The sequence below is a fragment of the Nematolebias whitei genome, chromosome 1 (genome assembly GCF_014905685.2).
Source record: "Nematolebias whitei isolate Nwh7 chromosome 1, NemWhi1, whole genome shotgun sequence".
NCBI lineage: Eukaryota > Metazoa > Chordata > Actinopteri > Cyprinodontiformes > Rivulidae > Nematolebias > Nematolebias whitei.
In genome coordinates, this window is record NC_056498.1 from 67,746,966 (window position 1) to 67,756,403 (window position 9,438).

Sequence of the window (9,438 nt, forward strand, 5' to 3'; positions counted from 1 at the left end):
CAGTGACCTCTGATAAATCTAAAGTTGATCATTATCTGACAGGGAACATCATTACTATTTTACTCTCTTACACTTTACAGTTTCCAGAGGGGTGAGGTTTATATTTGCTTTTTAACCTTTAAACTGGCATGTGCATGGTTCTGTGGGGATTTGGGAGAAAGTAATTTTCACAAGGCGCAATATAAAATGATGACACTGACTGTGTGAAGCATTGATTAGTTTTATTATTCATTTTGGTTGTTTTTCTCTTGGTGCAACTTGTCAACAAGAGATTCCTCTCAGTCAACTGCTAAAGCCAAAGCAGAGCATCCAGAAAGGCATCAGGAAAGACGAAATAAATCCATCTTATTTGTATATTATATATTTTTTTTCAATTATCAATATTATCTTCTAGAATATTCATGTTTTTTAGAATGTAGAGTGGAGCAACAGAACAAATCACCTCTTGAAATTCAGCACAGTTTGTGAGGATGTTTGCCTACAAAATTAGATATTGATTTTGGTGGTTGCTCTTGATCTCTCGTATTGGCTCTCTGTCATTTATTGGCTTTCCTTCAACAGTTCCTCAATTTCTCACCTTTCCTTTGTTTTATATACAACAACCCTTTCAAATGTGGCTTCAAACATTTACATAATGAGCCATTTTTAAGACATTGTCTAATTTTCTTATTCCAAAATGCAGCTATGCTTAAATTATACCACAACTCTGGGTTGCCTATACTTTGGAGAACCTAATGGAAACAGAAGAAAACTCGGCTGATTTTTTTCTTCTTTTCTTGTTTCATACAGTCATTAGGCTTGATATCGCCAGGGGACTAAAACATCTACATGCAGGAAATGGAATTAAAATCAGACACAGTGTTTTGTGGAATACATTATTATTATTAACCTTTATTTAACCAGTTAAATTCCACTGAGATCACAGATCTCTTTCACATCTGGGCCTGATGGCAGCCTAACATGCATGCTTTTGTAATGAGGGCGGAAACCAGAAGACCAGGTGAAAACCCACGCAAACACAAGGAGAACATGCAAACTCCACACAGAAAAACTCCAGGTCCAAGCTGGAGACCTTTTTGCTGTGAGGGAACAGTGGTAACCACTGATCCATCGTGCTACCGTCTTACACTTTTACTTGTCTTTGCCTGAATGGATGTACTTGGAGTGTTTGAACATTTGGTGTGGTAGTTACTGAGTCGTCAACAGCACACACTCTGAGATCTACACATTGTACAACATTTTTACTCAGTTAGAATAAACTGTCAGCAAAATATCGCACAAATGAAATTACATTTGCTGAAAATCTCAGAGTGTAATCACTGAATGTACACCTAAAACTAACATTTCAACTTAACCTAATTAAAGTTGACACCAGCTTATCAAACTTAGCCAGCACAAAAAAGGGACATAATTAAGTCCATTTGACAGATATTTAACTAAATTTGTGGTGGTAGTAAATGAGAGTCATCCACAGCACATATCTCAAGTGCTCACATATCTCTTAAGAATTCACAATATTGCATGAGAGTGGGCATGAAGTCATTTCAAGGTTTGACCCAAACAGTTAAAGCTCCATTAATTCTCATAAGAAGATCAAGATTCAAGTTTTTTTTTTTTTTGTTATTTTGCATCACATGTGGTACATGAAGTGGAACAAAATTGTGTACACCCAGTTACACCCAAAAGTAGAAAAGAAAAATATAAAGTATTAAAAGAAACAGCATACAAGGACTATTATTACTATAAGATTATTACTATAATTATCTTAGTTTAAAACTCTAGGCAGTGAAAATTATGCATTTCTTTGAGAAATGCAAGCCCTTCATCCAATTATTGCTGCTTTACTCCAGTTTTGCACCTAATTAAACACTTCTAAAGCAGTGCAACATTCATATGCATGCATGTTCTTTAATGTTGTTTTTTAAGTCAGTTTTCAAAGCTTTTCCCTTTTCTATAAATACATGAGCAGTCTGTCAAGAATGAATGAGCACAAACACAATGGAAAGTAGTAAATCAAAGTCTTGCTTGTTTAGTGGTTTTCCATACCAACCCACAGCTATCTGTTCATCCCCAGCTTAAACATTGCCACATGAAAACACTGACAGGCACATCTGCGTAAACATGCACTCTGCTATTTCCTTGTTGTCTGGCAGCCATCAAACGGTGGGCAACTACAGCTCAGGAAATACATACATGTATACGAAGACCAATTTAATCTATCAGTCTGACAGGCCTATTTTCTTTGAATACGAGATGCTGATGGTTTTGGGAAATTTAGCAGCAGCCTCAATTTGTCATGTCCACAGTGGTCCCCAGGCTGCATTACTTAGCACCAGACTGCAGCATAGTGTGGAGGTGGGGGCTTTATGTTACACCGTATTCTCATTTCCTTTACCATCAGCTTTGCATTTTTACTGTATTCCAAATGATACGTCTAGAAATATTTAGAAATTAGAATCATTTTCTTTATTCTTTCCCTTTCAACTTTATTTAACCAGGCATAAACACTAAGAACAAATTCTTATTTACAGTGCTGGCCTGGAAAGTACCAACAGGTACTTGTACGGTCAAGGGAAGGGAAACAACCCAGTTAGGCAAAACAATAAAATACATCATCCAAGTATGATGACTGCACTAAGACATGAATGTGGTAGTAGGCTTTCATCAAGTTCAGTATCAAGTCAAGCTCCAGAACATTTAATAAAGCTGACAGATAATCCAAAATATATCTAAACAGAATTTACATTACACTGCATGCAACTACTAATTTACCACTTCAGCATTTCACCTGTTAAGCACATGCCACATTGTTATATGCTGGACGATTCAAATGCAGCGTAACTGGTCTGACAGTAAGTTGGATCCAAACTGTCACAGTGAAGCATGACAAACAAATAAAAACAAAACAAAAATTTGAGACAACTCTGATAATCCAACAGACATCACCAGCAGGATGGCAATAAAGTGGCAGAGGACAAAATAAACCAAATAGAATATATACAGTATGGTGGAAATATCCTGATGCATGCTCAACTAGTATGGTGGAAACTAGTTGAATGAATGACACCAAAGTGGCTGTTGGCAAAATAAAACTAGGTGTGAAAGGATAACATGGACAAAAGAACATAATTTGTTAAATTTATACAGAAAGTGAAACTAGCAAAATACAGAAAGAAATGCCCCTCTCCCATGGGCTTGACTCAGCTGTACTTGAGTTCAATGGTTTTCTTTTGGACAATCCTACTCAGTTCTTAGTACCTACCAAAATAGCTTTCATGTCGAGAATCCACTTCGCTGGAGTAACTGCCTTAAAACTGTGACTTTCATTTTAAATTATTGTAGTATGACATATGCAGGATATATTCATACATTTTACGGGTTCTTCATTTTTCTGACTGTGTACATGTCGTGCATTGAATTTAACAGAAATGTAACGAGAGACGTTATTTATCTTTGACCCATCAAAATGAATGCGGTCATTTATTTACAGAATCAAAGTTTAACATCAAACATTTACATTAATTTGGCAAAATATGAAAACAATAACATGGCTAGTTTCACAGGAAGTGGGAACAATAGCAGACATCAATCACACGGCGGTGATTGAGAACTTTGCTTCAGACATTTCTAAAAATATCTGTAATGATTTTAGGAGAAAGGAGAGTTTAAGATGGAAAATGGAGATTTATCTTACAGAGAGATGTGTGAGGGAATTTATCTGTGGTAACCAGAACGTGCACGCTCCTTCAGATCTCAGCTTAGCCACGGTACGCTTGGTCGAAATAGAACTTTTACCTGGCAGATGATAATCAGCGTCGGCGTGAAGTCCTTCTTTTGACTCTTTCAGCGTCTCCGTTGAGAACAGCTAAAATACTTTTAGGAGTCGTGCGAGGTTATCCAAACAGAAGTTATAATTCCCAAAATCGTCCCTGCATTCTGGATTCAAGAACTCTGAACTCCTTCAGAGCTCTACTCCTTTAAGCTCTTTTCATCTCGTCGCGTCTCTCTTCGACAGAGACTCGACACAGACATCAGACCTTTTTTTGACACTTCTCCATGAGCTGCATCCGAGAGCGTTGAACTGGGAAGTTGCCACATTTAAATGGGTCGACTTCCGGTTCATTTGAGAGCTTTCTAATTGGTGGATGGACCAGAACAGAGGTGTGGTTTGTGATGTAAGGTGTTATGAAAATTCAAGGATAGAGATTAAGATTGTTTAAAACAGACAGAAAGATTATTGGAGAAAACCAGACTTCGTGGAGTCAAACTCTCCTGTATCTGCTGTAAAAGTTAAACATGACATTTCTTTTCAGTAAACTTTTTTAGTTGACCGAACCTGAACTTTGACACACACTTACAAACTTGCTCATTGAAGACAGAAAAATCAAGAAATGCATATTACCCTGATTTCTTCTTTGAATGAGGAATAAAAATCATTACTTACTGTTTATGTAAATAAAAATGAGTAGTTCTCTTCAACCTGTAAACATTGTTTGAACTAACACAATTTGATTATCAAACATTTGTAAAATAGTAATGATCATAGAGAATTGTCTTTTCTACTTGATTAATTCAAGAAAGAAAGTCTCTGGATGGGTCAAACTGTATTTCTGGATGCAGATCAATGAAATTACAGTTTCTGTCCCATAAGGTTCTTAAGGTCAAGGGTTTTGACCTTAGGTTACAGCCACACCAACTTGATTTTATCCTTTTTTTGTATCGTGACTTTACTTACGCTGAGCAACAAGCATACCATATATCATACCCCATGTCGTCCATAGTTGGGTGTTGCCCTAAAAATTATCTCAGAGGAGCCTTGAGTAAAGCATTGCAGGACAATACTGCCTACATCAAGGTAGCACATAGTCATATGGAAATTTCTGTCTCTTTCAGTAAGTGTAGGCTGTAATCTCTCAAAACAGACCTATTGGAGAAAAATGGGGACAGTCAGTCTCTCAGCCACTTTTCCACAAATACAATCGTAGATACATCACATAGATAGACACATGTTTAGTTCTATAACTCCCTTTTGTGATTTGTTCCCTTAGTCCATCCTATGCTCCTCTTTATCTTTTTTGTCTCACCTTCAGGCCATTGTGAAGTTGTCATAAAAGCTCGGTGGCGCTTCCTGGAGGACACGCATTCTATTGATGCTCTCTCCGAGGCCAAACATATAAAACAGAGATAGACAGTGACAAGCAATGTCTCGTGTCCCCAGAAATTGGATTTTTCTTCCCTCTCCCCTTGGTTCTGTGTCTTGATGTGGATTATCGATCGACAGTGTCAAAAACCCCTTTAGTACATGGCTTTACTTTAAAGAAAAGTTGTTTATTTTAGTGAAAATAGTTGAAAAAGTACCATACACCAAATGTATAGCACAGCAATTTAGGTGAACAGAACCATTATGTCAGACTGTATGGAGGGACTATGCTACTGATTTTTCAATTTGAATTTTGTTGAGTCAAATAAACAATATTCAGGTAAAACATTAAAAAAGACATGTATAAAAATTTAATTGAAAGAAAATTAAATCTCATTTTCATCTTCCCAAATGGGTGAAAACAGTAACATCAAGGTCTATTGAGGTTTTTTTGTAATTATTTTACATTTTTGAAGATTTTCTTTTTCAAACAGCACAAGCAAATATATGTTTTACCCCAGAGCTTTAAATATTTCGCACATGAATGAAACAAATGAAAAACAAAGGTTTTCTGTGCACAAATTAATAAAGCATTTAATGCAACTGATTGGCTTTATGATATAGCAAGCTCAGTCCTCACCTCCTTCTACAGGTGTGCAGTGTAGAGCATCCTGTGCTCCATCATCAACGTGTGGCATGGAGGCTGCACAGCTGCAGAAAGAAAAGCTTTGCAGAGAGTGGTGAAGGCTGCACAGAAGTCTGTTGGAGTCAGCCTCCCCACCATCACAGACATCTACACCTCCAGATGCAGGAAGAGAGCCACCTGCATCATGAAGGACCCCACTCACCCAGCACACACACTTTTTGCCCCGATCCCCTCAGGCAGGAGGTTGCATAGCATTAAGTGTAGAACCACTAGACTGAGGAACAGCTTCTACCCTGAGGCCGTTAGACTCATGAATACTAAGGTTTACAAATGCTTATCATGCTCACAAGGTAGTAAGTTAGTCTGAAATGTTTAATGTAACAACTCTAGATGAAATATATAGGTGAACAGATTTAGCTCACTATTTGGCAAGAAACTGGACATTTTAGTCTCTCTGTCACCTTAATTAATCCATAATAATCAGTTATTAATGATTTAAAAAGTGTTTATAGAGGATCTAACAACATATCTATAAACTATTTATTAGCCATCTATAAGTGGAGCCATATTGTAAAGTGGTACTAACATTTCTTTACCCTAACATGTTTCTTCACCTCACATTTGTGCTTTTTGCATCACCGCCTGCCAATTAATGCATTTTTCCGTCTAAGCTTACCAGTGGAAATGTGATTCATCTAATCAATAATAATGTTCAAAAATTGCATGACTTATAATTGCACATGAACATATTGCAAAAGCACTTAAAAATAAACAAATAAATTGTTCAAATGTTTATGAATCATCTCCCTCTACTCTCTCCATGTAACTAACAGCGCTGCAGAACCTCATGTTATGCAAAGAACCAACTATAGTTGTGCTACTTTGGTTCAAAAACTATTTGAAACTGACCTTGTGCCTCTATCCTCTTCATCTATGTTCCATCCGGGAACCAGCAGATTTATACTGTCAGCATTGTGGCTATAGCCAAGGTCAAACAGTGGCTTATCAGTGTGTTTGTGTGTGACTTAAGCCTCCCGTGGGTGAGCTCTAAAGTGTTGATCATTGGGTTGCTGCCACTGCATGATTGTGTGTCTGTTTGCATATGTATGAGGTCCCTAGATGATTGCAAGTGTCATATTAACCCAGTCAAAATTCACTTCCCTCTTAGATAAACATGATAGTGACAATTTATAGCACAGCTTGATCAGCTGTTTCCATTCCTGCAGGTTATAGATGCAAATGATGGTGATAAACTGATACAGTTTATCTAATCAGCTGCTTATTTTTTAATTGCTTTGATGACATGTCTGACTATTAAGACATTTTAGACAGTTCAGATGTTTAGTATTACTTTTTTCATCTTCGTTTATCACAAAACAACATGGCAATTTTTTTTTCTACACGGAACTCAAAAAAAGCATACTATCCATTTTAACTTTTCAGAACAGAGTTGAACGTTTTTCACATTTTACAAATAAAAATGTACAATAAAAAGGTAAGTTTTGCATCTTTTGGGCTTAGGTTTTAATTTCTGTCTCATTCAGTTTTAGCTGTTATTCTTTATTTGAGTTCTAGTTTAGGAAATCTTTCCATTTTGGTCATAGTTTTTTGTTTTCCTCACTTATCTTGTTCTAGCTCCTCATCTCACCAGCTGTTTTGAATCTCTCATTAGTTCACCTGTGTGCACTTGTAGATGAACATATCCTGAGATATTCACCTGATTAAAACGGATTCTTTCATTTTTCTGGACTGAATATAAACGCGCATTGAATTTAATAAAATGTAACGTGAGACGTTATTTATCTTTGACCCATCAAAATGAATGTGGTCATTTATTTACAGAATCAAAGTTTAACATCAAACATTTACATTAATTTGGCAAAATATGAAAATAACAACATAATTAATCAGCAAGCTGTACAATTATGACCAACCACACGGCGGTGATTGGAAGACTTTACACAGACATTTCTAAAATATCTGGAATGATTTCTACTTGATAGAAGAATTTAAAGATGGAAAATGAAGTTTAAAGGGAGTAAAAGATGGTGTGTGAGGGAGAGTGTTGACCAGAAATGACACTCTCCATTCGAACCCAGCTTTCCTCGGTACGCTCGGTAGTGAACTTGACTCGTTACCTCTCTGAAGATGAATCAGCGGATACGGAGTTCCAGTTAACGCTACCTGTCCAGCGTCTCCATAGGATGGCTGTGACTCGTCCGAAGTAGTGACGATATTCCGTCTGACACAAGTTCACCTCAGCCAGTGGACCTCACATGAGTGGGGTTCGTCCGAGTTCCACTCAGAGGTGGAAGATGTTATAATCCCAATCTCGGAAGAGCCTTATCATGGCTGGACTTCTGTTCTCCCAAACGACTGGAGCTGCAAACTCTCCAGCCCGACTCCAACGGCAACTCACAGAACTCATAGAACTAGGAAGTACCGACATTTTAAAGGGCTCTATTTCCGGTTCATTTGGGAGTTTTCTTATTGGTCATTGTCAACCAGACAGGGGTGTGTTTTGTGACGTAAAAGGTTACTAGAAGTCAGAAAACAGCAAGAATGTTATGGAACAGATTGAAAATGTTTTTCAGACAGGCGAGAGAAATGTTTGGGCGAGTTTGGAGAAACAGGTGCCAACTTCTCTGTTTACGTCTGAGAGGATTTAAAAACAAGACAGTTGTTCCAACACTTGTCTGCTTCGACTCCGACCTTGGAACAAACGTACACTGCTCATTCAAAGACAGAAAATCAGAAAATGCATAATTACTCTGTAACAGGCCTTAACATGAATTCTAACTTTGCATGAGGATTAAAAAATCATTGTTACTGTTTTAAGTAAATAAAAATGAGTAGTTCACTTCAACATGTAAACATTGTTTGAACTAACACAATTTGATTATCAAAACATTTGTAAAATAGTAATGATCATAGAGAATTGTCTTTATCCACTTGATTAATTCAAGAAAGAAAGTCTCAGGATGGGTCAACCTGTATCTCTGGATGCAAATCAATGAAATGACAGTTTCTGACCATATGATCCTAAGGTCAAGTTTTGACATCAGGTCAAGTTCACTACACACTCACCATTCACCCCTCCCTATAGTATACGACTTAGTTTTCGGTGTGAAACAAATGTATTTCTGTCTAAGTCATGTGATGATCCTTGGCTTTGTTGTAACTTTTGTGTTTATGTACCCTGGCTGCCTCCTGCGCTAGGGTCCAGTAATGGGAATTATGGCTCTTGTCTGGAACCTGCTTCATTTGGTTCAAGTCATCTAAATGTTTTGCCTCAAAATGACTCTTCATTTAGAAACACTCTTAAGGATTTATTGGCTGCTGAAGGAGCTGGCTCTTTTTGCTTAGCTGAGCTTTTGGAGAGGAGCTGGAGGTTTTATCACTAATTTAGGTCCTATGTGATGACATGAAAATCCAAAACAATTTCCACAGTAAGTTTCTTCTTTGACAAAATAATTTTTGTAATCAAGGCATTATGTTGTGCTATATTAATCTTATTAGACAGTCATAGTGATATGATTCTTACATCAAATTTTTAGACACAGAAACGTTTTAATCTACTGTACCTTTATACCTTTATACCTTTATACCTTTATACCTTTATATATATATATATATATATATATATATATAT